This window comes from Octodon degus, unplaced genomic scaffold (assembly GCF_000260255.1).
Source record: "Octodon degus isolate 3935 unplaced genomic scaffold, OctDeg1.0 scaffold00148, whole genome shotgun sequence".
NCBI lineage: Eukaryota > Metazoa > Chordata > Mammalia > Rodentia > Octodontidae > Octodon > Octodon degus.
Genome location: NW_004524724.1, coordinates 5,503,620 through 5,530,949, shown reverse-complemented (window position 1 = coordinate 5,530,949; position 27,330 = coordinate 5,503,620). Strand labels below are relative to the sequence as shown.

Here is a 27,330-nt window from a genome sequence, read left to right as displayed (position 1 = left end):
GTCAAACAAGACAGAGTGTGGCTCTTGCAGGGAGGGCAGTCATTTGAAAACCTGTTAGCACCACGAGGGCTTGTTCTAACTAAGAAAGCACCACAGGCAAAGCAGCTAACAGTGGAGCGATTCTTGTTCCAGGAGTGGCAGGGAAGCCACAGGTTCCAATTTAAGAGGTGTGAGGGAAGATGACATGGTTTAGATGCCATGAAATAATTCAGCCACAAAGGAGCAACACATACTTGAGAAAAGCACAGTCTGGGCACTTGGAATACCTACTGCATCCATTTTCCTACAAATGACTCAAGTTTCTCCCTCTTTCTGAGAGAGTAGTACTCCATCATGTGTAAGTGCCACATTTTCTTCACCCAGTCACCTGTCAGTGGACACACAGGCTGCCTCCAAGACTCAGTGAGTACGAGTTGCGCCTGCTGCTATAAACACGGGCATACACGTGTCACTGCAACACGATGCCTCTAAATTCTGGGGAAGATACCTAAAGGAAAGGAGTCATACTGAAACCAACTACGATTTTTAATATGTAATTGCTTTTGCTCTTGAAAGTTACAGCATCTCTGACTCAATCTGCTTCCCACTTTTCTGTTTTAAGAAACAAAGTCTGTGATATTCACTTTGAACTTCTACATGTATCTCTTGGTAACAAAGAAAAGAGAAAGGTAAAATCCAGCCTAGAAAAATGCTCTTCTATAATATTACTTTTATGAATTTTATAACACATGAGCAGAATTCAGAATCTAATTCAAGGAAAGCTGAGAATTGGTAATGCTTTATTTATTTACTTATTTTTATTATACCCGGACTCAAACTCGCAACCTCATCTCTGCCAGGCAGGTGCTGTGCCACTGAGCCGTAGCCCCAGCAAAACCTTATTTTTTATGAAGTAAAAATTGTATGTGGATACTTTGCATGAATATGGAACTCTTAATTTATAAAGTTCCCCATAATAAATTTTTGGTTGATTATTCATTATGTCATTCTGCAAAAGAACTTCATTTCTCTATCCATTTTGTAAAAGGGGAGATCAGAAGCACAAAAGTAAAATTCAATTATTACAACTCAGTGATGGTAGTAATTTGCCTGGCAGCAGTCATGCAGGAAAGGAAAGCTCCTGTGTTCTGATCTTTCTAAAATTAGCCAACTGGGATGGAAAGAATCATTCTTGTCATAAACCTACCTCACTGGAATAGAATTATAGGTGAGCAGGGACAAGCAGTGTCAGTGTTTGCCTTTGCTGCTATGACTGTCATTGATTGAACTTGAAAGGAAGAGCTGTACAAGAGGCCAGGCTTGAGCGGGGACAGTGCGTACTTGTTGAAGACACAGGCCTTTTTATGGCTCTCTAATTGATTGTGCCATTCAGGAAGTCCTTCCGCATTCAGTACTGCTGATTGAAAAGACTTTTTCTCAAAGACTATTGATGAGGAGCCTTTCTCACATCTGACAAGCCATTCCCTTGTCACCTCTGAAGAGAGCCCACACTCAGCATGAGCCCACATCTATTTCTGCTGAGTGTTACCCAGAAAGCTCTCCTGCTGCTTCATGGATGTCCTGGGCTTCCACAAATGCCAAAGGAAGGTCACAAGCCCTGGGTCAGAGCCTGGTCTGCACTAATCTGGACACCTGTCTTCTCCAGTACCACCCACCCCACAAGTACTTTTTGGATGGCACAGAGCCAGAGGGAAGGCACTTCCAGGACTGCTGCTTCCACACATCTAGGACCCCCAGGTGCCTGGCTGAGCCCACAGCTTGCAGATCCCACAGCTCTCTTAGCAGATTCTATTTCCTGCAAACAGAAAAGGGAAGAGACAGACACAGCCCGTGAGAGAGGGAAAAAAATGCTACATACTTATTCTAAAGAACTCCTGTTAGGTTAATGTTTTCCCTGAACGCAAGACCACTTAGGACACTTGGCTCATTGGAGAGTTCTTATGTGTCTTCACAGAACAAAACAAACAAAATAGCTGTCTTGAGCCATTATAAAATGGATGATAAAATTTTGAAAGACTTAGAACAACATGAATGAGCTGCCTTAAGTCATACCCTTGTATCTTCAAATATGTGTGAGCCGCAGGTAAGAAAACAGGCTCTTCTAGTTTTCATTGTTCAGTTGTATCTTTGGGAGTTAAATACATCTATAAATATAAAATATGACACCTATAATGAAAGCAGCAGTAATAATAATCACCCCAGTTCCAAGGTTAGTACATCATTTAATGAGCAGACCTAGAGAACACTTCTCCAAGAAGATCCAGCAGGGTGTTAATAGAGTTTACTGGAGAAGGGAAATGCTCCACGGCAAAGCACAAGTGAAAAACACTGGATTAATACTCCTTGTCGTTTATTTTTATTTTTTACTTAAGGCAATTCAAAGCCTTGCATCTATAACAACATGCATGGTAAATCTCAAAACTGGAACTAAAATAGAAAGCATTTCCCACATTTATTTGGTCACAAAAGTCTTTTATTTACGCTGAATCTTGTGAGATTAAAATTCCTTAACTTATGTTTTAGGAAATGCTGGACTAGATGCTAAGACAAATCCATGAAATGCTGTGAGGAAAGGAATGAGAGAAGAAGAGGGAAAAAAAGGAACAACAAAATCCAAAATCTGAGATTATTTGAAGTTGTAGGAATCTTATAAAATCATTGTTCACATAATATTTCAAGGAGTAAGGAGAGAGGAAAGTGTACGTTATTCTAACTAACTTTTATTTTATTTTTGTATTTAGTGCAGGGTTTATACAGTCTTGCTACACAGCTCAGACTTATAGTGATTCTCCTGTTTTCACCCTCCCAAGTGCTGGATTACAGGTGCACACCACCACCCCCAGTCTCAATCACAGTCTCAGGGTGCCCCAGGGGCAGGGCTGGCACAGCAGGCGGGGGATCTAACCTCTGACCCCTGTGTCTGCCTAAGCAGGCACTTTAATCTGCTGAGCTATCTGGCCTGCCCTTTATTCTAACTAAATTTTAAAAAGACCAGTGTCATAAAAACCTTTAGCACCATATCCACAGTCTACCTACCTTTCTCATTTGCCACATTTACTTTTAAAAAATAAATACATTAAAAGTAAAAACAAATGATGGCCAAACAATGTTAAGGTTATGAATAACCACACCCTGGACTGCATTGGCCCCAGAGGACCAAGTGAGCTCCACCACACCCTACGTTCCTCCTACATGTAGGCAAACTGTAAACCACCTTCTAGTATTTTGGGGGCCACTTGGAGCCTCCTGGGTGCTGGTCGCTCCAGTACCATGGAAAGCACTTAGCACATGTCATCTCATTGAATCCCTGCAATGATTCAGAAAAGCTAGGCACTGACTTCAGTGTATGGTGCTATCGTCTGAATGTGTCCCTTCAAAATTCATGCACTATTCTGATGGTATTGAACAGTGGGTACTTCTGGAAAATACTTGTTATAAGGGCTCTAACCTCATAAGTAGGATTAGCACCCTGACACAGGAGTCAAAGGGACTGCTCTGGACCCTTCTGCAAGAAGGCTGGCTAAGATGCTGAGCAAGAAGTCACCATCTAGGGAGGAATGGGCCCTCACCAGACACCAGCTTTGTCAGCACCTTGGTCTCAAACTTCCTGACCTCCAGGACCACATGGACAATGGATTTCCATTGTTTGTGAATTCCCTGGTCTAAGGTATTTTGTTCTCACAGCCTGAACAGACCGAGACAGGTAGAGAATGTGGTAATCAGCTCTCTGTGCTACCACAAGCTATCCAAGACAATCAACTTAAAGCAGGAAGGATTCAGTTTGGTTCGTGGTTGTAGTGGTTTGGAGCCTGTGGGGAGGACCATCATCCCGGGGAGGGTGTGGAGGAGCAAAGCTGCTCCTCCATAGCAGCTAGGAAGCCAAGGGGGAGATGGGCAGGGTCTGGGCCACAGCACCCCCGCATGACCCCACTCCCCCTATCCAAGCCTCGTCTCTAAAGGTTTCACTAGTTCCCAACAGCACCACAGGTAACTGAGCATGGCTTCAGCATAAGGGGCTCTTGGTGAAATTTAGCACCCAAGCTATAATAGATAAGGAAGCAGGTTCTCAGGAGATGTTAGTCAGTGATCCCAGAAAAGTCACATCTAGCTGACTGCAGTCCTTCCTCTGATACACTGTATTGGTTTTTTGTTGTTGTTATTGTTTTTTGTTTGTTTGTTTGTTTGTTTGTTTGTTTGTTTTTCCAGAACTGGGGATTGAACTCAGACCCTTGCGCTTGCCAGGGAAGTACATATTCCACTGAGCCATCTCCCCAGCCCGTGATACAATGTATTGTGTATGTGCCTTTCACTTTCTAAGCCTTTTGCAGCCAGCTCTGAATTTGTGGCCTCTATAATGTCCTGAGGCTCTTGTCCAGGTTGGTCTTAGCTTTTAAATCTTGCCTTTCACACCTGAAGGAAACTTTAGTTCATCCTATACTCCAGTTTTGGTTTCACAGGATCAGCTTCTTAGATAGAAAGATACCACAGCAAGAAGGATTGGTGGTCCTAGGCCAGAGCAAGTGACTCATTCCCACTGAGATTTTATCTTTGAGCCAAATTAACTACTAGATATGACCTAGCAGAAACCCAGCTATGGGGTGACAGGAGCGGATCTGGTGTCTAGAAGGCCAAGGAACACATTTTGGAGACAGTCCTTGCTATCCTGCAGCAACATCAACACACATCAGGAAGAGGCGGGGCTGCTCAGGAAATTGAGTCGATCCCGTGGTATGTAGGGGTCGGGTCTGAACCCACGGAATGTAGGTTCCTTGTCAATATAGCTGATTGCTGGTGAATTTGAGAAGGAGGGGTTTTTTTTTTTTTTTTTTTTTTTTTTTGGCTACTTCAGGCTGCCTTAAGGGCAGGTCTGGTACAGCTTCTGGAGCTGGGAATCAAACCACGGTCCCGTGTGCCTGCCTGCATTTACCCAAGCAGCATTGTAAACAACTGAGCTATCTGGCAAAGCCCCAGCTGGTGAATTTGAAATGTGAGCCTGGTGATATTTGGTACTTCCATGTTCCTTGTTTTGTTTTGTTTTGGTACTAGGGATCAAACTTAGGACCTTGCACTTGCCAACTTGCTTATGCCATGGAGCTATCTCCCCAGCCCAGCATTTTCTAAAAGTCAGAAAATTTAGATTTCTACATATATTTTTGAACTTATAGATTGTGTGGACGATACAAAATAAGCTGCTTGAGAATACAATGTAGTAGATAAGAAGAACATCATTCTGAAATGCCTGCGCCCAACCCTGACTGCATCACTTGCTGTCACTTCAGTGCTCTCTGCCTCAATTTCCTTCTACACAAAAGAAGATGATATGAGCATCTACCTCAAAGGGGTTTACAAGCTTGAGATAAATTTACATCTGTAACGCACTTCCAATGGCACCAGACATGTATTTATGTGCTAAACAAGTGTTTAAAATAAAATTCTAAGACCACACCCCCAGGAATCCTTCTGTAGGCCTGGGTAGCAGATATATTAGCATTTCTCACTGGGGCCTAAGTTCACTGGGATGGAAAGACATTTGGAAATGAAATATGCAAGAGAAAATGGGGAGAGATGAGAAACCATCAATATGACATTTATGGTGGCAAGAGTCTAAAAGACAGATCAAAACATCCCAGCACTAAAATCTGATGGTTTTATGTGGAAATGTGATTTGGGTAGATTAGCATGTATTTCTTCCTGGTGTTAATAACACTCCACAAAGCTAGGGCAATCCAGAGAGACAGTGAACAGAGGCTTCCTGCTCCCCACAAGAAGAAACAAGGAATGGCTAGACTCTCTCCTTTTGACTGAATGCAGCTGACTATCTATTCTGTGCAGACTCTCAGCAAAGTCAGGGTGAAGGGAGGGAGTGTCGGTGAGCAGCCGCCTTCCAGCCTCCTCTCTGGTCTGACCGTCAGCAGCCAGCTGTCTGAAGCCCCAGGCAAGTCCTCCCCACCAGCCCGGCTCCTAGAGCCTTCCTTCCACAAACACTGTGAAGTGGAGAAAATGAAAGCCCATTTGAAACACAAGCCCTTCCACATCAAAGCCACGGGAGAGGGCTGGCTGACCTACGGGAGACACAGGAAGCTGATGGGACGTTTAGGAACAACTGCTGCTTTGAGGATTATAAATCAGAGTCCTAACATCTGCTTTGGCCCAACAACCAGCTTGAGCCCCATAAAACCAGGGAAAGATAGAATATTAAGGAAATGAACATTGCTGTTCCACTTGGTGTTTACCCAGAACGCCGAATGCCTTCCTAGTGCCAGGGAAGTCACCCAAGCTCTTGCAGTGCAGTAGCAGCATCAGGTGCTGCCCAGAGTCACTCCGAGGACCTAGACGGGAAGCGCTTAGTGGCTGAGAGCAGCGAGGAGAGCTGTCCTAGATCCAAGTCACCTCCTCTGCCAGGCCAAGTGGTCCTCACGGTGATGCCCACCTCACTCAGCTTCTGATTCTGTCTTGAACAGTTAAGCACCTTGAAACTGAAGACAGCCAATAGCACCTGCGGGGACCCTTGCAGGCCTGGAGTGCACGGGCCAGAAAGCACCCTCCCCCACACTGCCCTTGTACTTTCTCTCCCACTTGCTCCCTCACCACCTCCCCACCATAGCCCGGATTTCACCTCCCCATTTTCTAATTTCTCTGGTTTCACTTTCTTTCTCTTGACGCTTCAATCAAGTATGAGACCAACAATCTTTGACTAGCTTTCTTAAATTCAAAGCTGTATTTTTCTGCTAAGTAAATATATAGTTTTTCCAGTCTCTATGAAAAAGATATTTACGGGCCTTATGCCCAAATGCAGGCATGGCATAGTTATTATCCTGGAATTAACGTTTTTTTTTTTTTTTTTTTTTCTTATTGCCTCTTTGACCAGGTCTTTATTCAAATAAGCTGTCCAAATTTACGGTACTTGTATGGGATAGAGATTTTGAGAGTTTATGCAGCAGGTTCTCCTCTTCAGCAGGTTTCTTTTTTGCTGCTTTCTTGGGAGCTGCAGGATTTTTCCACAAAGGATTCTTCACAGGCTTCTTGAGACCAGCAGCTTTCTTCCCTTTTTTCTCTTCCACAAGCTTCTTCCTGGCAACTTCCTTCTTTTCCAGTTTGGACAACATGTTTTGATCAAACAGCTGTTTAAAAAATCATATGCTGTGGTGGCTCTGGCTTAGGTAAGGCTGAGCATTTCCTCAAGGCCCTGCCAGAAGCCTGCGCCTCAGTGTCCTGGAAGATGTAGAAGATGAGGCCTCCAGCAGGTGAGTGGGTCACTTTGGCCCTGCTCCCGGGAGGGCCAGATACAATTATGCAAGCTGCTTCCTGCCAGCAGGTGTTATTACAGGAAAAGCAGGCCTGGCACTGGGTCCACAGGCTGCCCTCTCACCTGTCACTGTTCCTGGATGTGCTCTTCCCCTGGAGTTGTCACCTACCATCAGGCCTTCACTACACGGACAGCCCAAACTTGGGCATTTAGCCTTTAAAACTGAGAGCTAAGTAAACTTTTTTTAAATCACAGTTTCATGTATTTTGTCATAGCAACAGCAAACAGACCGATATAAGGTGGCAGACTAAGATTGAACACCTAGCTGCTCATGTAGGAATTTGTGACAATAGATCATCTTAGATGATAAATCCTAATGAAAACTGACAAAGAGCAAGCACTGGTAGGCACTAGAGGTCAGAGGGCAGCATCACAGCGCTGTGCCAGTGCAGCAGGAAAGGTGGGCACGTCCTACACGTGAGCCATGGTGAAGCAGCGCTGGCTTAGCAGTGAGCACAAGACTGGATACACAGCTCCGGGCCTCCTGGTCAGGGTGCAGGGAGGGGAGAGCAGCTGGAGAAGACACCGGGCGAGTCCTCAAGCTGAGCACGCTAATGAGGTCAGGCAGGTGGAGGGAGCTGGCCTCGCTGACAGAAAGAAGAACAGTGGCAAAGTGGTGGACAAGGCGTGGCTGTGCTCTCTTCCAAGAGCTTCTAGTCGTGGAAAAACGATGGGAAGAGGCTGGGCAGGGAAGCCAGACTCAGATCATAGGTGATCCAAATTTAGAGTACAGGCAACTGCGAGCCATTCGGATATTCTAATTCTTGTAGGAAGCAGGTGTAGGGCAGATCAGAAGCAGGAATACCTGTCAGGAAATTATTGTTGTGATGTAGGTGAAAAATACAAGCGCTGGAATGTAGTACCTGGCTGTGCTCTGCGTCACCACACCTGTGGTAGCGGCAAGGCGAAGTGCACAGAGGGGACTCTGATCCTCTGGGCACGAGCTCTTGGCAGGATGAGTGGGAAGAGACACCATCTTCCGGCCCCAGGGAAAGCTTCCTGTGGAGCCCATTAAAGGCCTGCCAACTTCTGGCTAGCATGCATCTGGCTCCGACTGGCTGGGCCTGGGCCCAGGGTCCCTCTATCCACTGGGGCAAAATATATAGGAGAATGCTAAAGCTGGGCTGAACACAGGGACTCAGGGAGCAGAGGGAACAATGGGCACCTGGAAGCCCAGGATGACGCAGCCCAAGCAAAGCAAAGTACTTTAACATCATAGATAGATAGATAGATAGATAGATAGATAGATAGATAGATAGAGAGAAAGACTCAAAGTGTACCAGTGCTCTACTGCAAGGCAAACATGGCAATTTCAGTATAAAAGAACAAATGGCTTCCATGGCAATGAATCATTCAGTGGTGCTCTGCTGAGGACCTGGGGTGAGCAAGCACCCGATTTCTAGCGTTCTCTGCCCTTCTGCATTTGACATGCATGATCTGTGCAACTCTCTGACCCCATTAGCCAGGCAGGCACACAAGGACATCAGTGTTCACCGACTGGGGGCACTGTGGCCACCGTGGGTGGACTCGGGTCTCGGCTCAGCACCATGGATGCTGTTCTGTTCCACTTTAGTTTTTGTTTCCCTGGACAGAGCTGTGTAGACAGAAGGTACAGCTCTCACTCTTGGAGGGTTTGCAGCCTTTTATGGCCTTATGGTAGCGCTGTCCCAATTGTTATAACAGAAAGAATTCCTTGACTTTGCAAAGGGACCCGCCTCCAGATTGCCCACAGTGAACACGGCCGTCACATCCTGGGGCACCAAGTGTTCTTCTGCACGTTTTTAATGCTCACATCTGGCCAAACTACTAGATACTACTGTGAATTAAAATCAGTGAGAAACAATGTTTTACAGCTATTACTATGGTATAAATTCACGGGGTGCTAAGCCAGATGATAAAAATTGGACGTGGACACAGGTTTTCGGGACCGTGATTGCTGCATGAATTGAAGCACCTCTGCAGCTAGCAGTGGCTTCAGGAATGGTAGCATTCCGCAGCGGAGTGGGTTTCCTTGAAGCACATCAGGCCTGCGGAGCCAGAGGCACAGGGCCTGTCACTGGGGAGCCAACTCCAAACAAACCAAATTTACTTCATTCTGACTTGTGAGGCCTTTCCTAAGCCTGACCTTCCTAAGCCTGGGACAAAGTTTAAAAATATTTAGCATATGCTTTACCTTACCATGCTTTATTTAAAAGTAAAAAATTTAAATGACAAGCAAGTATAAATGAGTGATTGGCTTCAATTAGCATAAAGCATAAGGAACACAATTTTGATTAAGTTAGTTTAAATGACAGTGCTCGCTTTGGCAGCATGTGTACTAAAAATTTTAAGTACCCGAGCTGTATGCAGAGCTCACTGGCTGTCATCACTTAGCAGTTTGTCTGACTTGAGTTTTTCCCAACAGGAGCAAGAGATGGTGGCCCAGCCTTTGGGGAAGCACGGGGCGGGTCCCTGGCCCTCTCCCGGCTCGTCAGAGTCTCTACCCATGGTGGAAAGAAGATGCTTCCCAGCCTTCTCTGGCAGTTTATGACTTCAGAAAAGCACCGACAGCATCCCACACCTGCTCGCACTTCCCCACACCACACCCTGCTCACCCTTCTACCCACTCCTTTGAGACGAGGCAAGAGCTTCTGTCCTGTCACCTCCCCTGCTCGAAGGTGTAAACCCAGGGCAGGTGTGGACATCCCTGCGGTGGCCACGCAGGTGCTGGCTTCTCATCCGCAAGCAGGCACCGGGCTGCTCCTGCACCCCGCCCGTGTCCTTCTCTCGACAGGCACCAACTCTGAGCCGCACACTGGAGTCTACTCCTCTCCCTTTATCTGTCTGGTGGGACACATGGAATGAAGACTGGAGTGTATCTGTGATTTGTGACAATGACTGCTATCAGCCTTGAGCTGCATCTGTGGCCACCAGGCCTAGGCACTCTGTTTGGACACCAGTCCTGCAGCACAAGGCGTGGTTTTCTACCCAGTGTCAGCCTGGCCTCTACCAAAGATTGGCTTTCAATTTTTGGAAAGCTTGGATTGGATCCCCCTTCCCTTTCTTTCGGAACATCTTAGAAGCATGTTCCTTGGGGAGGGTAAGAGGGGAGGAGGGGAGAGAAGGAAGGACAAAGGGAAAGAAGGAAGGAGGGAAGGAAGGAAGGAAAGAAAGAAAGAAGGAAGGAAAGAAGGAAGGAAGGCAGGTAGGCAGGCAGGCAAGCTAGTTAGTTCACGACAATGTGTCTTTTGCTATAATACATTTTAAAAATGTAAATGCTCACTCTATTTTGATCAACCTCACTGGTCAACAGTTCATGGCAATTCTGTCAAACAAAAGCGTTTCAGTGTGTCCTCCTCCATCCCGCCTGCTGGGTCTAGCACTGTGCAACTTCTGACTCGTCCCCAAAGTCAAAATGACACGGAAAGGAAATAAATGTCTGGAACCAATTCAGGACATCGAGGCAGACTCAAAGAAAACTTGTAGGACTTCAGAAAGTGTCGAGAAGGATGGGATAAGGGTGTTGGAAGTGAGGGGAAAGATTTTAAGAGGGATTCATGGCAATGTGTAATGTGATTTTAAAATTTAAGCATGTACCCCATTTTTTTAGTTACACCTTGCGTGTCACCTGCAGAAGGAACTTTGAACTCTAGGTTTTTTCCAAGAGGCTACACAGCATGGGAAATGGCGCCATTCACTGAGGTCAAGAGCCAACAAAAAATGAGTGGTAGGAACCACTGGGCATCTGGGTGCTGGAATGGGGTAGCGATGCTGCCCAGGGCAGGGTGGGTGGGATTAATGATGGCTCCTCTGTGGAAAAACACCAACTTGATGGCCATGGAAGAAAAGGAGGGACCAGGGGAGAGAACCCTTGATTTTCCAGAATAAAATAAAATGTGAACTGAAAGATAATATGAAAAAAGAGATAAAAAGGTATTATAATCCAGCACAGAAAATGTAGCTAAAAGTGTACCTTGACAGTAAAATGATCTTAAATATTTTACATGTTTTTGACCCATTAGCCTGGCTTTCAATCTATGTGATAATTAACTTTATAAGGTTTTCTAAGTGCAATAAATGAACTGGATGCAGGCGAAATAAGGGGGGAGAGATGTGTTCTGTACACGTGCCAATTCCCTATGGTGAATATAACCATTACATACTAAAAACATAAACTAATAAAAGTCAAATAAAAGAGTAAGAGAGATTTTGCACAATGAAAAGTTATTTATTTACTTATTTATTGGTCTTTTTGACTCAGGGTTTCACTATGCAGTTCAGGATGGCCTTGAACTCACCTTGTAGCCCAGGCTGGCCTCGAACTTGCAGCGCAGTGCACAGCCTGTACAGCGGGGAGGCTGAAGGTATGAACTCAAGAAGCAGCTGCTTGGGTTCACACCCCAGTCTACCACTCAGTAGTCACATGATCTTGGAGAAGTTTCTGCCTCCTGAGTGCCAGAATTACAGGCATGCGTCACCACTCACTTGTACTTAATACCATTTTAATCAATGAAATTTTATCATTGTTCCCTAATTTATAACAAAAAAATCAAACAAATAAAATAGTTTGGGCTCCCCTCCCTTCCTGTTTTGTTTATTGGGTCTCTGTTTATTGGAGTGTGGAAATCAAAGACCTTCTCTTCTGACTTTGTGTTAAAAAAGAGTCACAGAGGGAGACTGTCTCAATCACAAGCTTTCTTGTCGCTGGGACAAAATACCCCACACTCATCACTTAAAGAAGGACAAGTTTGCTTTGGTTTATGGTTTGGACAGATTGCAGTCCTAGCATGGTTGGTGGGCTGTGAGGCAGGACAGCTTGGCAGAAGGGCCTGGGAGAGAAGAGCTGCTCACAGCACAGCAGACAGGAGGCTGAGAGCACGGGAGGAGCCAGGAGTGAGGTGGCCCTCCCAGGCCACACCCACAGTGACCGATCTCTTCCTACCAGACCCCACCTCCTAACACAAGTCAGCTAGCCAATCACCTCCGAAAGGGGCTGCCTCTGAATGACTTAGGGGACATCTAGATATAAACCATCATAGAGACTCTTAGCCTCCCTGCCCACTGGGCCACGGTCCTGGACAGAAGCCGTGCTTCCTCCAGTCAGGGCTCCAGGGGCAAGGACTAGCAGGTCCAGTTCCAGCCTTTCCTCACTTCTGTAAGTCTAACTGACTTGAGGAGGCATGAACACTTACATGGACTCTACATGTGTTTAGGGGAGGCAGAGTGTCTATTGTGGGTGAGGCCTCTGGTCTGTCTCTCTCTCAGTCTCTCTCTCTTAGTCTCTGTCTCTGTCCCTGCCCCTGTCTCTCTGTCTCTGTCTCCCCTCCCCCCACAGTATTAGTAGTAGTGGCACTTACCTCACTCATCTGCTCAATACCTCTCAATAGCACCTATTGAAGGTAGAATGAAGGTCACAGTCTCTGCTGTCAACTATCCTACACTGGCCCCAGGGTACATTCCAGTCAAGTAGCATACCAGAGGCCCTGGGCTCAGTCTCCCCACAACATAAAACAGACAAAAAGAGCCCTACATAACATGACCTCTTTCTACTCTTACCACCACCTGTCAGTCCCTCCACCCCTGTCTCTGCTGCAGCCATGCTGAGGCCTCCATCTTGGGTCTCCCTGCCTAGCATGGCCTCCTCAGACAACTGCCTGGTCCTTTGTCCAAAGTCACCTTCTCAGTGGAAGTGGCCCTGGCCTCTCAGTCTACAACCCCATGCTGCCCCGACCATCCATTTCCCTTCTGTTACTCCATCCTTAGTAACAAACACTACTTAAAATAGTATCTATTTTACTTATCTATATTGTTCCTCAAATATAAAATCCATAAGCGCATTTTTTTTGGCATGTCTTGTTTGCTGTCATATCCCAAGTGCCTGGCACAGGGGAGAAGTTCAAGAAATATCTGCTGAAAAAAAGACAAGTAACTTCTTAGAAATATCTGAAGACATTTCTAATTTCACATTGATGATTAGAACTGTGATTCCTTTAGATCTTTAATTCACAGACATAGGGGATTTTGATTTTGAACTTAAATTCTTTTTGCATTTTTAACTTTTGTGTTTCTGTGGGATAACTTTACTGGAAGAAGAATTTCATTTTAGACTATTTTGTCTGGGTGAAATTAATCTTGGGACAGGGTTTCCACTGACTGAAGGGATCGTTGCCACGCTGTTGGTATTTGATTAATATTTATCTTGACGCTCTCATGCAGCTTTCCTGCCAGCTCTCTGCAAATGATGAGGTGTGAGTAGGCACAACCTGCTCCGCTTTGGATAACTGGATGCACCCTTGGCAGTTCACGGTTAGTTCACTCAGTAATGGGGTCTATGCCTCGGGATTCTGTCCTCATTTATTTAGACTGAGTCAGTTACACATGGGAGTGGAAGCCCTTTCACACCCTCACACTCATCTGTGCTGTAATTTCTGTTTTGGTTTGCACAGTTTTTAAAGCAAAACTCAAGTACATTCTGAGTTTTGGGGGTATTTTGTTGTTGTTGTTTTCCGACAGGCTCACCATGTCACCCAGGCTGGCATGGTGAACTTGCCAGGATTGCTTGAACTCACAGCAATCCTTCTGCCTCAGCCTTCCTAGTGCTGGGTTTCCAAGTGTCTCCTACCATGCCTGGTTTTTCTTTGGTCAAAAGTAGGTTCTGTGTTAGGCAGCTTTCCTTCTCTGTGACAAAATGTCTGACAATAGCAACTTAAAAGGCTATAAGGTTTATTCTGCCTCACATGTTCAGAGGTTTCTGTCCACAGTCTGCTGGTTCCATTGCTGTGGGTCTGAGGGAAGAAAGAAATATCATGGTAGAGAGGTGTGGTGGAGGAAAGAAGCTCACCTCATGGTGGTGAGGAAAGAGAGGAGAGGGGAGGGGAAGGAAGGGGGAGGAGGAAGGGAGGGGAGAAGAGGGGAGAGGAGAGGAGAGGACAGGAGAGGACAGGAGAGGAGAGGACAGGAGAGGACAGGAAGCCAGAGAGGAAGAGGCAGGGACCAGACCCATGACCCATTCCTAAGGACCCATACCCCTCCACTAGGTCCCATCTCCTAAGCCCCAGCGACCTTCCCATAATGCCGTCAGATTATGCACTAGTCTGGATGGGCCAACCCACTGATGAAGTCAGAGCCCTCGGATCCAGGCGCTTCCGAAAGCCCCACCTTTAGCACTGCTGCCTCTGGACTAAGCCTCCCGCTCCATGAGGCTCAGGGACACATTCTACATTCAAACCATAGACTTCTAGCTCTCTTCCAAAGGCCCCATAAACACGGCTGCATGGGGACCCTCTGGCATTATGCTTCTCCTCATCCTTTAGGAGGTGCAGTTGGGGTCCCTTTCACCAAAGTTTCTCTCCAGGCATCTGCTCATGGTGCCTATCTGTGAATCAGTACTACATTCCCTCTGGAGCCTGGCCCTGCCCTAGGCCTAGTAGGGTCAGCAGGCTCCACTTTAGCTTTGTGTGGCCAAGGAGTTCCAGAGGCAAGGGCATGAGCCCACAGTGACCTTGCACTGACCTCTCCCCAAACTGACAACCTGGCTTCCCAGGATTCCCTGTCCAGTTCGTTGGCCTCAAGAAACTATATGAACCTTGCCAGGGTAAGTCTTCGTGTGTGTGTGTGTGTGTGTGTGTGTGTGTGTGTGTGTGTGTGTGTAATATGTGCCTGGTGTGTATGGCATACATGGTATGTGTGGCATGTGATATGTGGGTGTGGAGTATGTGATGTGTGCGGTATGCATGGTATATGTGGTATGTGCAGCATTATATGTATGGTATGTGTGGTGATGTGTATGTATGTAATATGTATCTGATGTATGTGGTATGTGTCATATGTGTGTGGTCTATGGTATTTATGGTGTGTGTGGTATGTGTGGTGTGTGTACGTGTGTAGTATGTGATGCATATGTTATGCATGGTGTGTGGTGTGTGCGGCACGCATGGTATGTATGGTGTATGTGTGGTATATGTGTGGCATGCATTGTGCTTGTGGTGTGTCTGGTGTGTGTGGTATGTGGTATGTGTATATGTGATATGAATTTGGTGTGTGTGGTATGTGGTATGTGTATATGTGATATGAATTTGGTGTGTGTGGTATGTGGTATGTTTGTGGTATATGTGTAGTATGTGATATGTGTGGTATGCATTGTGTAGGGGTACATGTGCGTAGTATGCGATGTGTGTGGTATGCATGGTGCATGTGGCGTGTGGTGTGGGCTATGGGGAGCCAGGCATGCCAGGGAAAGCGGAGTGTCCATTCCGGCTCTTAGCTCAGTCAGCTCAAAGGCTATCCGCCATGTAATGGGGCTCAGATGATGCTGTGCTAATGAGAGACTGCACCCGAAGTCTGCACAGGACTCTGACCTTGCAGATCGAGTCCGTGCAGGGACCGAAACGCTACGCACTGTTCCCACAGCGGTGTTCACGCTATCTCTCCGATTATGTCTCAGTTATGAAATTATGCAGGAGTGGGCTACAAAGAATAATTCTGTCAAATCATGACAAACCAGATGCGAGGAAGTACAGTATTTTCTTGGGGCTTGATTTCATGCATCTTTTTTACAAGCTTCAAACCAAATCTCTCTGTATCAAATTTCTCAAATATTTACTTGTGTTCTCTGTGTCCAGGAAGCAGACACCACAGTACGTTATTCTACAGCTTGAAAATTGAGGAAATTAAAAACAGAGAATGCACCAGGTCCTCAGCACAGGCAAAATGCTAATTCACAAGAGGAGCGGGTGGGATTGGATTGTAGTCTTTGCAGCGTGGCCCCACCCCTCCCCTCATTTCGTGAACCAAACCAACACTTCTCCTCACCTCTGAAATGGAACAGCCAGGCTGCTTGCGACCTATAGAAATGTGACTTTTCCAACTAAAGAGCAATGCTAGAAATAAGTATTTAGCAGGATGGACAGAACAACCACTAAGAAGAAAATGTTCCTTCCTGGTCTCTGCTTTCTCAGCAGGGGTTCTGTTACAGTTTGCCTGGGGTCTGTGTAGACCAGCAACAGTCACTCCATTCACATAAAGCAAGTGACCAGGAATAAAATCATATAAAAAATGTATATCAGCATCAGTTTTTTCTGGCCCATGACTCAAGTTGTTATTTGCTTGAATTATTCCAGAAACAGTTCTGGGTTAGCGAGCTTGGTCTCTGTTCCCTCCGGGTTGCACAGCACACGGCCGCCTCTCCTGGAAGCAGCCGCCTACGGGCTCTTCAGAGGTTTGTGGGCTCTGCAGTGTTGGCCAAAGCTTTGACACGGCCTTGGACAGTCTGAAGGAAGTCTGCTCTGAGGAAGGCAGGAGAGACCTGTCTGGAGAAATGAGATTTGGGCCTTGGTCTGTCTCTAAATGGATCCAAGGACAAAATGGAGAGGAGAAAATAAACAGGGGAGGAAGAAAAGGGCTCTTCAAGGGACAGCGTGGTAACCAAAAGAAGAAAAAAGAAAGGTAGAAGTGTTCATAATTTATCTAAAGAACATCTGGCAGAAATGAACCTGAAAATGTAATTTCAGATGAGTGTTCTCTGAGGCCTGGAGAGAGACCAGGCCTTGTTATAAATATCCTGGTGGAGGTTTTGGAAGAGCAGCGCCTGGGAGCGCCTTTGTGAGCTTTGAGTGCAGTTCTCCTCAGGTTTCCTGCATCGTCCATCCAGGGAAGGGGTCAGTGGCAGCATTTGGCGGGCACCCCAGGCCAAGGAGTCTCGTCTTCTGGCCCAGTGTGTGCTCTCTGATGTGTGGGCGGTGCTCTGTTCCCTCAGAGGGAGCCTCTCAGATCCTGTCCTCTCTTAAAAAGGATAGAAACTACATCAGCATTCCCTCCTGGTCACAGTATTTTTAAATAGAAAAATCTGGAAAACTCCAACAAAGTGAGACCTTTTCCCCAATTGCCTCCATGCAGCTGGCTTGGCTCCCATTCCCTTCATCAAAATTCTGTGTTGTCCTAGCTCATCAGCTTGTGCAGAGGCCACTGCGCGAGGCAGGTCAGGCCCCAGCACGTCCCCCGGCAGGCTGCGGCCATCTGCAGGCCATCATCTCCTCTGTGTGCAGGGAAGACGCTCTCGAACACAGATTATTTTTGTCCCCTGGAATCAGACTGTTTAAAATGTACTTATTCTCTAAATCTCCTGGGTCTGTGAGAAGGTGTGGGCCTGAAGCAATCAGGTATACATTATGACAGAGGCTAAGAACTTCTCCTGCCTTAATTAAGCATGGGACGATGCTACAGGAATCTCGACTTGCTTCTGATTCTCTGTGTCTAGGGCATTAAATGCACCCTTCATGCCCAAGCTGGTGCAGGCAGGGTCTGAGCTGCTCAAAGCACAAGTTAGGAGCAGAAGCCCACTGAAGGAGTCCGTGTCCTTGGACCCTCAGGTGGGGGCATCAGGTGATCCACGCAGCCCTCCATGCTTGTAAGGGATGCCTGCAGAACACACAGAGTCCAAAGTCCAGGCGGAAGCAAGGCAAGCACGCCCAGGAAGGCTCTCACCACACACGCAGCGCTCTGCTTCCTTGCGTGAATGCCTTTCTCCCAGCACTCCCCACCCCGCCACTCTTCTTCTGCAACTACTTTGTCTCACTCAGTTCACTCTTTGCTCTCCAGCTCTCCTGTTTATTAACCCAACAAAATAGTTCTCTTTTTTCCTTCCAGGGCTCTTTGTCTCTTTCTTCAAAAAGAAGACTAACTCACTTCTGCCCCTGACTCCATGCCAAAACGAAGCCCCACCATCGTGGGAATGGGGTTCTGTCACTGAGAACCGCTTTTCCCTCCTCCCCACGGAGCAGCACACTGGCTCTGATGCGTAGATGTACATCTAACCTGTGAGGCCATAGCTCAAACTGCTCAGGACACTATGAGTTAAACTAGGAAGAAGGGGCGGCTTCCTAAAAACACATCGTGAAAAAAACAGCATACATAGAATGTGATGTGGTAATACGAAAAATCATGGAGCTGGGGCTCAAGCACTGAAGGCCAAGGAGGCACTAGTGGACAGGGATGGCTTGGTGCTGGGAGGGATAGACGTGAACTCAGCCCTGGCTCTCCTCCTTCTCCTCCTCCTCCTCCTCCTCCTCCTCCTCCTCTTTGTCCTCGTCCTCCTCCTCTTTGTCCTCGTCCTCCTCCTCTGCAAAGCTCTGAGCTCAGTCCAAAGTGAGGGTGCAAAAGCAGCTGTTACCCTATGATTCACTAGGAGAGGACTCACAGTTTCACCCCAGGGACCAGAAATCTGTAGATATGTCACTCTGGGTGGATAAATCAAATGACCAAGGGCAGCACTGCCATTAAATCTGCACCTAGAAACACCCGGGTCCTCCTTTCAGTCTGGAGGCCAGAGCCTGGAGAGGTCTTGTCTGGCCAGTGTCACCCAGGAAACTGTTACAGAGCTGGGATGTGAGCACCAGATTCCCCTCCTCCCAAATCTTTCTAGTGTCTTTTGACTGCTGTACAGTCTTTCTAAAGCTCACATCTTCCCTTCCTGACTCTGTGCAGCCACATTTAATAGAGTATGTCTCAGTTCCTTTTCTCTCATTGTTGGGACAAAATACCCGACACTCAAAATTAAGGAAGCAAAGGTTTATCCAGCTCATAGTTTGTGGCAGTTTCGATCCATACTCAGTGGCTCCAAGGCACAGAGGCAGATGGTGGAAGGTAGCAGTTCATGGGAGCAAAAAACAGCAAAACAGCGAGAAGCAAAGGGAGGAGTAGCGCAGCAGCAGAGGCTGTAACCCCTCTCCCTTCCTCATACTCAGAACCTTTTTGATTGATCATAGTTTTGTCCCACCTCATGATTTCATACCTACCTCCTGGTTTTGCTCTATAAAACTTCCTTTAAGAAGCAGGCTCACAGGCAACCCACTTTCTAGCCCCTCTTCTGTTTCTCTTGGATAGAAGTTATCTTTCCCACAGTAAATATTTCCTTTTTTTTTTTTTTTTCAGAACTGGGGATCAAACTCAGACCCTTGCACTTGCCAGGGAAGTGTTTATTCTACTGAGCCATCTCCCCAGCCCCCAATAAATATTTCCTGCTCTTAACTTCCAGTGTTCCTTACAACTCACTCTTTGAATTTGAGGAACACGAGTGCTATATACAGGTATGGATATTTAGCAGGTTCAGAGTCATACTATTTCCTTTGTATTTGGACTAGTTGGAGGTCTTATACCATCTCTACATCAGTATGAGATGAAGCCAGAGAGATGGCAGGCTGGGTAGATTGAGTCAAGACTTCAGGTAGCGGCAGCCCAAGGACACTGTTGATGGCCATAGACACTTGGGAATTTGCAGTGAGTAAAGAGACAACAATCTAGGCCACCACTGAAAAGCAGGATTGTACTCTAATGTAGGAGAAAATGTAGTCTGGAATTGTAAGTCACCTATGTGTAAATGCCAGGCAAACAGCGGCCGGGTGATGGGCTACACAGGGGTTATCTGGCCAGCTGCTCTCCTGTGGGCTCCCTCAGCACTTCCTGCATTCTGCTCTGACCAGACCACCAAAAGCCCCAGCACAGAAACTCTGCTTTTTTACCCAGTTGTCCAATTCCTCTCCTCTAGCTCAGTGGAGAAGTGATAATGGGCAGAAAGAGGAAAAAATAAACTGTCTAGGAGAGGGCAGAGGAAGGAACTGTGGAGTGACAGCTGTCTGACAAGGTATCTTAAATCCCAAGCTGTGCCAGCCTGCGTGCCTTACCTGCAAATGGACAGTAGAACCACACCAAAACAACAGCTCTCCAGTCCTGAGAGTGTACTAGGTGTTAGGACATGGTCTACTAACCCACTGGAGTCTACTTTCCTTACCACAGCCTTGTGACACAAGTACTGTGATTTTTCATTGTTCAGAGAGGGTAAGTCGTTCGTTCCAAATTCCAGAGTCCAGACACAGATGTCACTTGGACTCTAAAGTCCTGGTGAGACAGGGGAAATGGTAGATGTCAAATATGCCAAGTTTGTATTCTTTAAAGTCAAAGAATGAATACTAAGAAACAACCAAGGTTAAGAGTAGAAGAAAAGGAATCGGGATTAGAAATAGGTCCTGAGAGACAGGAGGGGTTCTGCATGGGTTGCCAACGAGTCTGCTTGTCAAAGGAAGTTTTTAGAACAAAATCATGGGGGAAGTACGATGTGGGTCAAAATGCTGACCAACCAATAAGATTGCAAGTATAGTTGCTCAGGTAATATTGATGCAGCACCAGCAAGGGCACATGGGTCACATCATTAGCCCTGGTCAATAATCTATAGTCTTGTTTTTAGTGGTCTTAGTTTTAGTCTTGGAGAGTGAGAGAGGACGGTCCAACCCCAAGGAGATAACAGAAATCCAAAGAGCTTATAGCTATAATATCAAGCTTCAGTTTATCCCTTTGGGAAGTATGTGAATATGGCCACTGTGACTTTACTTCAGATGGGCCTCTAGTCACAGTCTCCATGTTCCCATCCCCTGCAGTGACAAGGGCTCAGCCCTGTCTGACTACCTGCAGTAGTACCTCCACCTAATTTAGCTATCTGTAGTACTGGCCCTTCGCCCTTTGTTTTTGGGAAGCTCCTTCCCAACAGGGGCAGCAGCTACTGAGGGCTAATGTGCCACCAAATAGGATTCCCTACGTGCATATGATCTTCTCAGGGTGGGTTCTCTTGCCAGCTTTGTCCCTTTTTCTCCAACATCTCCACCCCAGCACGCTGTCACCACTGCTTACTGGGATAACACCTATCTCGGGGGATTTTTACTGGATTTCTATGACCACTGTGATCTATCTTTCCCAGCACCTCTCAGCCGCCTAATTCTCTATTCATTATTTAAGCCAGCATGAAGCAATTTTTCAAAACATCCAATTAGCAAGCCCACAGAAGGAAGTGGTTCCATCACTAATTAGTGATTCTAGGACACAACAAAGCACAATCAAAGCAAAGGGAGGGGACAGCACTGAGAAGGAAACATGCACACACTTCAGAACCTTTTCCTGGAAGGACAAAGAATTAATCCATCCTCTCACAGATTCAGGTCCCTAAAGCCTGGTGGCACATTTTGGGATTGAACAGACATCAATCACAGGATGACCGCCCCAACAGGACACCTCTCCCTCCCAGTGCAACTGAAGGCCTCTGTTCTAGCGGTAACTGATTCTTCCTGAGTGCTTTTACAATGAGGTGTGGTCACTCTTTGGTCTCTAAATTGTCTGAGGCTCTTCAAAGATGGGTGTTTTCTTTTTTATTTTATTTTATTTTATTTATTTTATTTTTTTATAATTTTCTTTTATTTATTTTATTTTTTTTATCTTTTAGTTTACTCTTTATTTTTTTTCTACAGTTTTATTGATAAACAGATAGCAATGAGACAGTTTCAAATCAAATCGGAAGTACAGTTTCAACAAATAATACACTGCATATATTCTTCTTAGTGGTTAATTGCTGTACAAGATGCGGACTTGTGATCCTATTTACAAACACCATTAGAACACATCATTCTATTCATTAAGACAATGCAACTATATATCTACCCCAACCACTTTGAATACACAGATACAGAATGGACATTCATCGGTGTACCCCATTTTTCCTAAGTTCTGTTATTGAATATTATAGGTGTGTAAACTCAGCAAAATATTCTAAAAGAGTCCAGTAGCCCATTATAGCATTGGGTCTTCTGTTTAACTGGCAATGTCAGAAATTATTGACCTGAGTCCCCCACAGCTTAACTTAACAGCATGGCTTTATTTCTTATATTTCGTCTTCATACTTTTCTACTGGATGGTTAAGACCAAGGTAAAGCAGGACCTATGCAACAAGAGTTGTAGCTTTTTGGTCTAAGAAAGGATGGGTGTTTTCTGCAAGATGGTCCTAGCCCCTGTGGGTTCTTGCTCTTCTCAGTGCTGACTGGGATTTAAGAGATCAAGCCTGGATGACTCTGGAGGCAGGGGGGAAGCTAGGGGAGGACTTCCAGGTCTGTCAGACACACAGTTGTGATCCTAATTTGGAGAAGAAAGAAGGGCTGTGTGGAAGGCTATGCAGAAAGAATCCTCCCAGACAGCAACGTGTTCTCTGACACACAAGGTGAAGTACCAAGGATGGGGAAGTACGAGCTCCGTTATTAGTGGAAAACACTGCCTCAAGGTTGGGAGGAAATCAGGATTATGCCACTTTGGGTTCTGAGGGACTGCACAGTGTGACAGCACATTCCCACATCTTGCAGGGGTGATAATGGCCACAGTAATATACTTGCGAGCACTGAAAATAGAAACATACAGAACCTCCAAGCTGCAGAAATTCTTCACCGCTTTTTCTTCTTTATAACCTAATTTTCTTTTGGTTCTAGGCTGAGCCTACAGGGCACACCCAAACCCATCACACTGAGCACAGGAATGGACACAAGCAATGCTGGAAAGGAAAATGAAAATAGTGACCAGAACATCCTAATGCAGGCACAGGGTCCTGGAGGTAGGGAAAAGATAAGACAAAGACTTCACAGAGCAGGACTGTCCTGCAACAATGTTGTATATGGTTAGATTTCTGGACTTATGTGTAAACATATATAATTCTTTATTCCTATTTTTTAAATATATTTCAATTTTTTAAATGTTTTTGTCATAATCTGTAGGGACCTAACGTTTAACATATCAATACTTGATGAAAAATACCTGTTCCATGTTATGCCTAAGATGTTTGATATTCAGACAGATAGTGAGGTTACGCTCTACAGCCTAGGTTATATGTTAATAACAATAAGCTTCTTTTCTGGAGGGTTAACAAGCAAAGTTTGCAGACCAAAAATTAGAGAAAAAGGAGGACTTCAAGGAAAGCCAACATTTTGCCCTAGCCTTCCAGGGTCAATTAAGACTCAGGACATATGAGAACTTGTACTGTAACGTCATGTAACTCGGTAGTGTCCCAAGTTTTCTGATCAAGGAGATTATAGGGCCAAAGAGGAAAGTGATTGATGATGTAGACTGTGCCTAAGGAGAGTCACATGGAGAGAAAACATTCTCTCAGGCTTTCACAGAGAGCACATGGGTCAAGCAATGGCCGTGACTCATCCACATGGCTGACACTGACAAAGGATCTACAATCTGAGGTACAGGATCTCAGGATAAATCCTGAGGGGATTTGACTGACCTCATCAGATACAAAAGCTACAATTCTTGGTCTTAACTATCCAGCAGAAAAGTATAAAAACGAAGTATAAGAAGTAAAGCCATGGTGTTATGTTGAGCTGTAGGGGACTCAGGTCAACAACTTCTGACACTGCCAGTCAAGCAGGAGACCCAATACTATTATGGACTACTGGACTATTTTGGAATATTTTGCTGAGTTCACACACCTATAATATTTAAATGATGGAACTAAACAAAAAAAAGGGGATACAGATGAATGACCATTTTGTATCTATGTATTCAAAATGGTTGGAATAGATATATAGTTACAATCTCTCAATTCAATGAATAGAGGGATTTGTTCTAATAGTGTTTGTAAATAGGATATCATGACTGTATCTTGTACAACAAATAACCACTAGGAAGACAGTATGCAATCTGTTAATTATTGAAACTGTCCTACCAATTTGATTTGAAACTGTCTCACTGCTATTTGTTTCTCTATAAAATTATGGAAAAAAGACTTTACAGAGCTTTATTAAAATTAATAAACAACTTTGATTCCTGCAGCCAGTTTCAAAGGGAACAGCCCCTAGACTCTTAGCAATTAGGAGGACAAAGGTGAAGAAACTAGCTCTGAGAAGGACAAGGTAGCACAACTAACACACGGATCACAAACTTTCCCTTAATCCTTAAATCTACAGTCTGTCATTAAGGTCCCCACCTGATCTTAAACTCTGCCAAAGGACAGGGAAAGGTCACATGAACAGAAGAAATCCAAGGTTAGAATGCAAAACAAGTCAGGGAGTCAGATTCCAGAAGCCTCCACGGCAGGAAGAAACCTTATAGGAAGGACTGGTGGCCAGGGAGCAGCTCACTTTTGAATTCCCCTCCAAGTGAGCAGCTGCCTGTCATCTCCCTCTCTTCCTTTTCCATCTTCAAACAAATAGTCTTCTTTTAAACATGGTTTCTTTAGTTCTTGACTGATACTGAATTTTGGAAAGCAGGACTTGCTTTTCCCAGCAAAGCAGTGATTTGCAACATTATAACAAAACATACTGCTCATTGCTGCTGCTGCTGCCACCACTGCTCAAAACAATAAACACAAGTTTGCGTGCTGCTAAGAAAGCTTGCATTTTTAGTCCTCTGTGACTGCATTAGTGACCCAAAATGGGTCAACTACATTCTTTCAATAACCAGACTCTGCAGCACCAATGGCTTTCAACACCAAGCAAAGTGGTCCTCCTGCGTCCCCTGGCCAGGAGAACCTGATGGTGAGTCTCCTTTTAGAAGCGTGAGGTTCTCTAATTAAACGCTTACAAATCTTTAAACATTTCCTATCAAGACAGCCAAAGATCTCAGCAGTAAAGGACAAAAAGAAGCTGACCCCAGCACGATGCCCAGTTGGGTTTGTTTGCTACTCTTATATTTCAGAGAAAGCTACTGATCTAATAAAGCTAGAAAATGCTCAATTTTGAATTCCTATAACATCAAACTGTTACTAATTATAGTTCTGGTCAGATGCCATATGTTTCCCAGAAATAGCAAATATCCCATGGAAAAGTAAGTGGCTAAAAAGGGTGGGAAAAACATAGTAAATGGCTTTATTTTTCTTGGCTGTTCATTTAATATAATGAAACATCCAATGAAAACTATGAGCATTCAGCCACAACTTCTGACCACTCAGGGGGACTCTGGAACTACTGAGAGTTAGAAATGCATGCTCAAATAGCACCGTCAAGTAATTTATTTCTAATATCTTACATTTTGTCTTTCTTCTATCTTATGTTATACTATGTTATGTTATTTATTTATTCATTTATTTTGGGGGTGTTGTTCTTGATACAGGCTTTTGCTATGGAGGTTAGCCTGGGCTTCAGCTCAGCCTCTAGCCCAGACTTCACAGTAGTCCTCCTGCCTCAGGTGTTTTTCCCAGTAGGAATGACTGTGATAAATGCTAAACCAATGCTATATGACTCGCATTTTTCATAAGTGTTCTTTTAGGTCATTCAAAGTTTTAATGTATCTCTTTGGGTGGCATAATATGAAACTAATTAAGGTTTTAAATACGACTTTATGTGGTTTTTTGGGGGGTGGATCTTTTATTTTGTTCTAAGACAGGGTCTCACTATGTAGCCCAGGCTGGTCATGAACTCCCAGCAATCCTCCTGCCTCAGCTTCATGAGTGCTGGGATTACAGCCAAGGACCACAATTCCTGGTCAAGAAGTGGGGTTTCTTGCACTAGAAACATATTCTGCTTAGACAATACTGCTGTTTAAAGGCTAATTATTTTCAGATTTCTTTTTAACTATTTTATGTTAGTGAACTTGAATCAAGTGATCTTTTGCAGCTGTCTAGTAAAATAGAATTAAGTTATTGATCAGGTCATCTTCCTTTTGTAAAACTCAAGCAAGCAGAAAGTGAGAGGGCTATTTATCTTTGGTAGGTCTTAAACTAAATAGCATCTATTTCTTTAAGTCAGCCTGCTGGAAATGGTGGCCTGGATGCCCAGCACTGAGGAGGCTGAGGCAGGAAGACTACCACAAGTTCAGGACCAACTTTGGCTGCAAACATAGAGAATCAAGTCTACCCTCAACTATACAGTGAGACCCGTTCTAAAAGAAATAATATTTAAAAATAAAGGAAATCCGTCTGCAAGTGTCACACATTCCTAATCTCTGTTGTAGGCAAGGTGTGAGAAGCCTGTTGGTACTGAGGCTCAGTCATGCTGGGATCTGTGCTACATGCAGGCAGGTGCCAGTACCTGTAGCATGGTCACCCTTGTATGTGATAAGTGCACTTCCTGTTCTAGGCAGCACCAAATGCTGAGTTACAGAGAAGAAAAAAAGCCAAAATGGACCTGTCCTCAAAGAGCTCACTGCCCAGGGCAAAGGACCAGGCCAGGATCAGCAGACAACAGCTAGTGATCGTCCCAAATCCTGCTTCAGACACTGAGCACAGCCAGGTCACTGTGGCTCTAGGTGTGTGGGGCAGGGTGATTTGGTGCCATGAAGTTCTGTGCCTCAATTTATGTGGCAGGATCTAAGCATAGCCCCTGCCAAGAGCACCTGTGCTGCCTTGTGCCCAATTGGAAACTTAACAATAAAGCTGGCCCTTCTCACAGAGTTTGAAAGCCCTAGTGAAGTGGTCCCAAAGCATTATAGGAAGGAGAATGGGAATCCCCAAATATCCCTGATTGTGACAATGACCTGCAGGAAGCTCTACTTCACAAATAATACTAGCTTTCTTCAAACTGCACGTAACTCTGTGAGACTAGAGGCCTTTAAATCAAGTAAATCATAGCAGTAAGAACATTAAAAATAATTTCTTTAATGATGTCATGTAAGTCCAGTAAATGTGCGCAGTCTTGGGTCTCCCTGGGTGCTGGAGCACAGTGGTAAATGCCACCTTAGAAGACTTACTCATGGATGGTTAAGATGATTTTGCAACACTATTTCTTAGCTTTACAACGACAGAACATATTCTTTCCATTTTCAAAAGCTCTGGTTAAACCATAGATATTATTGTAATAGCACACCAATATACTGTTATAATAACTTACACTAAAATGTCAAAGATTATCTCCCAAAGGCACATAAGCTCTACTGCCTCTCTCTGCTGTCCTCAGAATCATACAAACCAGAACTGACCTCAATCTATGCACCCCATTTACATTTCCATGCGTCATCAAAAGGCTACTACTGCTTGCTGATGGCCACATGACTGACCTGAGGGCTTACAAAGCAGTAAGTGTCCCATGGATGGATCTTTTAAAACAAGGCCAGACCACTAAATAAGTGTTAAACTTTCCAGGTAAAACCATGCAAGGTTTTAATATGTGAAACAAGTCTCTCTAAGAGTACAGTCCCCAAGAAAACGTGACCATGTTAGGACTTCGCACATTTGGCTGTATAAATATCTAATTAGTTAGTCTTCTAATTCTGCTTTTACCATATTATTTTTATTTATTTATTTT

General features: G+C 45.0%; 1 protein-coding gene across 15 annotated transcripts in view; it reads right to left on the bottom strand.

Annotated features, from left to right (window-relative positions):
- Ncald (neurocalcin delta) overlaps nt 1-27,330 on the bottom strand; it is a 432,618-nt gene that overhangs the window by 133,556 nt on the left and 271,732 nt on the right. The window contains exon 5 of one of the 15 annotated variants that reach the window (XM_023702319.1): nt 1,656-1,795. The exons of the other annotated variants lie outside the window; for them this stretch is intronic. The gene's annotated coding sequence lies outside the window, so the exon portion shown is untranslated. The remainder of the gene's footprint in view (nt 1-1,655; nt 1,796-27,330) is intronic. 15 annotated transcript variants of the gene reach the window in all.